Below are 7,388 nucleotides of genomic sequence, written 5' to 3'. Positions count from 1 at the left end.
GGTCATTTGAAGCATTTCAAAATTTTCCGTCCGTACTTGTCCCCGCGCGCGGTGCGCGCGCTCACAACGCGCGGAAAAGTTCAAATTCAATTTGTTTACATGAATTAGATTCCTCTTACCGTAAATGACAATTTACATTAATTTCAGTCACTCTTGACCTTTCATAAGGCCGTGAGCGCGCGTCAAAGTTCAAATTCCGCGCGTGCTGCTATGGGCAATATAATGTAAATTTGATCAAAAACATGCTACTTTATAAATCGAAATAGCTCTTCAGATAGTCCGTCGACCCCCAATTTTTATATCATGGTTGGAAAGAGCATGAGTTGGAGATATGATTTCATACCACCCTGACTCGTACAAAGTAAAACAAAATCTTCATATTTGCATCTAAACTAAAGAAAATGTATTTTGTTGATGACGTCATTTTTGTCTTTGTTTAATTGAGATTATCTCGCTTATCAGTGATCGATTTTCTCCCAGATTTCGATATGTTGTAGCTGAGACAATTCTCTATCAGAAATAAGCATTTTTTTTCATTTAGATGACGTCATCCTTGTTAAATATTCGATTAAAGGCGACAATGCATAATTTGTCATATTTGCGTGTTATGTCTATGGAAGGTCACTTATTTCAAAACATGAATCTGCATGACAATGTGTTTTGACCAGTATCTCGGTTGTTATTCAACAGTTTTCTCCCAAATTTTAGTATGTTGTCGCTGAGACTATATGTTATCTAAATCACGCTCATTCTTCCGATAAGATGTCAGAATCACGCTCATGATCATGATCATCATCCTCATCAACATCATCAACATCATCATCATAATCATTACTATCAAGATCATCATCATAATCATCATTGTTTACATGTCTATATAACTTCTCCCCTTTTCAATATAGTAAATATTATAATCTATTATAAGACTTGAAGACAGACCACCTTATTCGTCTTCGTGACGAATTAAATTTCTAGTTTATTATTATTTATTTTTATTTCTCCCCGTTTTTTGTTCATCGGTTAACTCAAGATCGGTTGTGTTAATTTCTTTCAATTTTGACACAGTCATAGGTCATTGTCATGAGACGTGACAGTAACCTTTTCAAGGTCATCAGGTCATCGTGACGTCATCCAGGCGCCATTTTGTGAAATCACGTTATCCATCATATCTTCATGATGCCTAAGCAAAGGTCATTCATATTCATATCACATATACTTCAGGTCAAGGGTCAACAAGTCATGTCATCAAAGGTCACATAAAGGTCATGACGCTCACGTACGCGCGCGTCAAAATTTTAAAATGCTCAAAATCACTTAACTAGTAAACGAGAGTACGAATCAGGTCATTTTAAGCATTTCAAAATTTTCCGTCCGTACGTGTCCCCGCGCGCGTTGTGCGCGCTCATGACGCGCATAAATGGTCAAATTCAAAATTTTTACATGATTTAGATTCCTCTTAACGTAATTGACAAATTACATTAATTTCAGTCACTCTTCATATTTCATAAGGCCGTGAGCGTGCGTCAAAGTTCAAAATCCGCGCGTGCTGCTATGGGCAATATAATGCAAATTTCATCAAAAACATGCCATTTTAAAAATCGAAATAGCTCTTCAGATAGTCCATCGACCCCCAATTTTTATATCATGGTTGGAAAAAGCATGAGTTGGAGATATGATTTCATACCACCCTGACTCGTACAAAGTGAAACAAAGTCATCATATTGGCATCTAAACTCAAACAAATGTATTTTGTTGATGACGTCATTTTTGTCTTTGTTCAATTGAGATTATCTCACTTATCTGTGATCACTTTTCTCTCAGATTTTGATATGTTGTAGCTGAGATAATTCTCTATCAAAAATATGTCATTCATTTTTCATTTCGATGACGTCATCATAGTTAAATATTGCATTAAAGGCGACAATGCATAATTTGTCATATTTGCGTGTTATGTCTATGGGAAGTCACTTTTTCAAAACATGAATATGCATGACAATGTGTTTTGACCAGCGTCTCGGTTGTTATTCAAAATAGTTTTCAACCAAATCTTAATATGTTGTAGCTGAGACTTTATGCTATCTAAATATTTCCTCATTTTTTCAATCAGATGTCAGGATCATGCTCATACTCATCATCGTCATCATCATCATCAATATGATCATGATCATCATCATCATCATCAATGTCACCACCATCATCATCATCATGGTCTAAAGATGATCATCATCAACATCATCATGATCATGATCATTATCATCATCATTAACATTATCGTTTTTATCATCATATACCATTATCATTATCATCATCATCACCTTTACTATCATGATCATCATCATGTTCATCATGATCATCATTGTTTACATGTCATATATAATTTCTCCCATTCTCAAATCTATCATGAGACTTACACAGACCACCTTATTCGTCTTCGTGACGAATTAAATTTCTAGTTATTAGGTGGTCTGTTATCAACAGACCACCTATTGATTTCGTCAGAATTTTCTTTATTTATTAGGTGGTCTGTTATCAACAGACCACCTATTGATTTCGTCAGAATTTTCTTTATTTATTATTATTATTATTATTAGGTGGTCTGTTATCAACAGACCACCTATTGATTTCGTCAGAATTTTCTTTATTTATTTATTATTATTATTATTTATTTTTATTTCTTCCCGTTTTTTGTTCCTAGGATAACTCAAGTTCGGTTAAGTCAATTTGATTCAATTTTGGCACAGTCATAGGTCATTATGATGAGACGTGACAGGAACATTTTCAAGGTCATCAAGTCATCGTGACGTCATCCAGGCGCCATTTTGTGAAATCACGTTATCCATCATATCTCCATGATGCATTAGCAAAGGTCATTCATATTCATATCACATATACTTCAGGTCAAGGGTCAACAGGTCATGTCATCAAAGGTCACATAAAGGTCATGACGCGCGCGTACGCGTGCGTCAACATTTAAAAATGCTCAAAATCACTTAACTATTAAAGGAGAGTACGAATTAGGTCATTTAAAGCATTTCAAAATTTTCCGTCCGTACGTGTCAACGCGCGCGTTGCGCGCGCTCACAACGCGCGGAAAAGGTCAAATTCATTTTTTTACATGATTTAGATTCCTCTTACCGTAAATGACAATTTACATTAATTTCAGTCACTCTTGACCTTTCATAAGGCCGTGAGCGCGCGTCAAAGTTCAAAATCCGCGCGGGCTGCTATGGGAAATATAATGCAAATTTGATCAAAAACATGCCATTTTAAAAATCGAAATAGCTCTTCAGATAGTCCATCGACCCCCAATTTTTATATCATGGTTGGAAAGAGCATGAGTTGGAAATATGATTTCATACCACCCTGACTCGTACAAAGCGAAACAAAATCTTCATATTTGCATCTAAACCCAAAAAAAATGTATTTTGTTGATGACGTCATTTTTGTCTTTGTTTAATTGAGTTTATTACGCTTATCAGTGATCGATTTTCTCCCAGATTTTGATATGTTGTAGCTGAGCTAATTCTCTATCAGAAATATGCCATTTATTTTTCATTTGGATGACGTCATCATAGTAAAATATTCGATTAAAGGCGACAATGCATAATTTGTCATATTTGCGTGTTATGTCTATGGGAGGTCACTTATTTCAAAACATGAATCTGCATGACAAGGTGTTTTGACCAGTATCTCGGTTGTTATTCAACAGTTTTCTCCCAATTTTAGTATCTTGTAGCTGAGACTATTTGCTATCTAAATATTTCCTTATTTTTCAATCAGATGTCAGGATCATGCTTATGCTCATCATCATCATTAACATTATCGTTTTTATCATCATATAACATTATCATTATCATCATCATCATCACCTTTACTATCATGATCATCATCATGGTCATCATGATCATCATTGTTTACATGTCTATATAACTTCTCCCATTCTCAATTCTATCATAAGACTTAGACAGACCACCTTATTCGTCTTCGTGACGAATTAAATTTCTAGTTATTATTTATTTTTATTTCTTCCCGTTTTTTGTTCCTAGGATAACTCAAGTTTGGTTTAATCAATTTAATTCAATTTTAGCACAGTCATAGGTCATTGTCATGACACGTGACAGAAACATTTTCATGGTCATCATGTCATCGTGACGTCATCCAGGCGCCATTTTGTGAAATGACATTATCCATCATATCTTCATGATGCATCAGCAAAGGTCATTCGTTTTCATATCACATATACTTCAGGTCAAGGGTCAACAGGTCATGTCATCAAAGGTCACATAAAGGTCATGACGCGCGCGTATGTGCCCGTCAAAATTTTAAAATGCTCAAAATCACTTAACTACTAAAGGAGAGTACGAATCAGGTCAATTGAAGCATTTCAAAATTTTCCGTCCGTACTTGTCCCCGCGCGCGGTGCGCGCGCTCACGACGCGCGGAAAAGGTCAAATTCAATTTGTTAACATGATTTAGATTCATCTTACCATAAATGACAATTTACATTAATTTCAGTCACTCTTGACCTTTCATAAGGCCGTGAGCGCGCGTCAAAGTTCAAATTCCGCGCGTGCTGCTATGGGCAATATAATGTAAATTTGACCAAAAACATGCTACTTTATAAATCGAAATAACTCTTCAGATAGTCCATCGACCCCCAATTTTTGTATCATGGTTGGAAAGAGCATGAGCTGGAGATATGATTTCATACCACCCTGACTCGTACGAAGTAAAACAAAATCTTCATATTTGCATCTAAACTAAAGAAAATGTATTTTGTTGATGACGTCATTTTTGTCTTTGTTTAATTGAGATTATCTCGCTTATCAGTGATCGATTTTCTCCCAGATTTCGATATGTTGTAGCTGAGATAATTTTCTATCAGAAATATGTCATTTATTTTTCATTTAGATGACGTCATCATAGTTAAATATTCGATTAAATGCGACAATGCATAATTTGTCATATTTGCGTGTTATGTCTATGGGAGGTCACTTTTTTCAAAACATGAATCTGCATGACAAGGTGTTTTGACCAGTATCTCGGTTGTTATTTAACAGTTTTCTCCCAAATTTTAGTATGTTGTAGCTGAGACTATTTGCTATTTGAATATTTCCTCATTTTTTTCAATCACATGTCAGGATCATGCTTATGGTCATCATCATCATTAACATTATCGTTTTTATCATCATATAACATTATCATTATCATCATCATCACCTTTACTATCATGATTATCATCATGTTCATCATGATCATCATTGTTTACATGTCTATATAACTTCTCCCATTCTCAAATCTGTCATAAGACATAGACAGACCACCTTATTCGTCTTCGTGACGAATTAAATTCTAGTTATTATTATTATTATTATTATTTATTTTTATTTCTTCCCGTTTTTTGTTCCTAGGATAACTCAAGTTTGGTTTAGTTAATTTCATTAAATTTCGGCACAATTATAGGTCATTGTAATGAGACGTGACAGGAACATTTTCAAGGTCATTAGGTTATCGTGACGTCATCCAGGCGCCATTTTGTGAAATCACGTTATCCATCATATCTTCATGATGCATCAGCAAAGGTTATTCATATTCATATCACATATACTTCAGGTCAAGGGTCAACAGGTCATGTCATCAAAGGTCACATAAAGGTCTTGACGCGCGCGTACGTGTGCGTCAAATTTTTAACAGCTCAAAATCACTTAACTACTAAAGCAGAGTACGAATCAGGTCATTTTAAGCATTTCAAAATTTTCCGTCCGTACATGTCCCCGCGCGCGTTGCGCGCACTCATGACGCGCGGAAATAGTCAAATTCAAAATGTTTACATGATTTGGATTCCTCTTAACGTAATTGACAAGTTACATTAATTTCAGTCACTCTTCATATTTCATAAGGCCGTGAGCGCGCGTCAAAGTTCTAATTCCGCGCGTGCTGCTATAGGCAATATAATGCAAATTTCATCAAAAACATGCCATTTTAAAAATCGAAATAGCTCTTCAGATAGTCCATCGACCCCCAATTTTTATATCATGGTTGGAAAAAGCATGAGTTGTAGATATGATTTCATACCACCCTGACTCGTACAAAGTGAAACAAAGTCATCATATTGGCATCTAAACTCAAACAAATGTTTTTTGTTGATGACGTCATTTTTGTCTTTGTTTAATTGAGATTATCTCACTTATCGATGATCGATTTTCTCCCAGAATTTAATATGTTGTAGCTGAGATAATTCTCTATCAAAAATATAAATTCATTTTTCATTTCGATGACGTCATCATAGTTAAATATTCCATTAAAGGCGACAATGCATAATTTGTCATATTTGCGTGTTATGTCTATGGGAGGTCACTTTTTTCAAAACATGAATCTGCATGACAATGTGTTTTGACCAGTATCTCGGTTGTTATTCAACAGTTTTCTCCCAAATTTGAGTATGTTGTCGCTGACACTATATGTTATTTAAGTCACACCTCATTTTTCCGATAAGATGTCAGAATCACGCTCATGTTCATTATCATAATGATGATAATCATCCTCATCATAATCACTACTATCAAGATCATCATCATCATAATCATCATTGTTTACATGTCTATATAACTTCTCCCTGTTTCAATATAGTAAATATTATAATCTATTATAAGACTTGAAGACAGACCACCTTATTCGTCTTCGTGACGAATTAAATTTCTAGTTATTATTATTATTATTATTTATTTTTATTTCCTACACTTTTTTGTGCCATAGATAACTCAAGTTCGGTTCCCTCAATTTCATTCAATTTTGGCACAGTTATAGGTCATTGCCATAACACGTGACAGTAACCTTTTCAAGGTCATCAGGTCATCATGACGTCATCCAGGCGCCATTTTGTGAAATCACATTATCCATCATATCTTTATGATGCATAAACAAAGGTCATTCATATTCGTATCACATATACTTCACGTCAAGGGTCAACAAGTCATGTCATCAAAGGTCACATAAAGGTCATGACGCGCACGTACGCGCGCGTCAAAATTTTTAAATGCTCAAAATCACTTAAATATTAAACGAGAGTACGAATCAGGTCATTTTAAGCATTTCAAAAATTTCCGTCCGTACTTGTCCCCGCGCGCGGTGCGCGCGCTCACACCGCGTGGAAAAGGTCAAATTCAATTTGTTTACATGATTTAGATTCCTCTTACCGTAAATGACAATTTACATTAATTTCAGTCACTTTTGACATTTCATAAGGCCGTGAGCGCGCGTCAAAGTTCAAATTCCGCGCGTGCTGCTATGGGCAATATAATGTAAATTTGATCAAAAAGATGCTACTTTATGAATCGAAATAGCTCTTCAGATAGTCCATCGACCCTCAATTTTTATATCATGGTTAG

Source organism: Strongylocentrotus purpuratus, unplaced genomic scaffold (genome assembly GCF_000002235.5).
Source record: "Strongylocentrotus purpuratus isolate Spur 01 unplaced genomic scaffold, Spur_5.0 spur5_scaffold_20, whole genome shotgun sequence".
Classification (NCBI taxonomy): domain Eukaryota; kingdom Metazoa; phylum Echinodermata; class Echinoidea; order Camarodonta; family Strongylocentrotidae; genus Strongylocentrotus; species Strongylocentrotus purpuratus.
The sequence above is the reverse complement of the archived record's forward strand: the minus strand, read 5'-3'. Positions refer to the sequence as shown.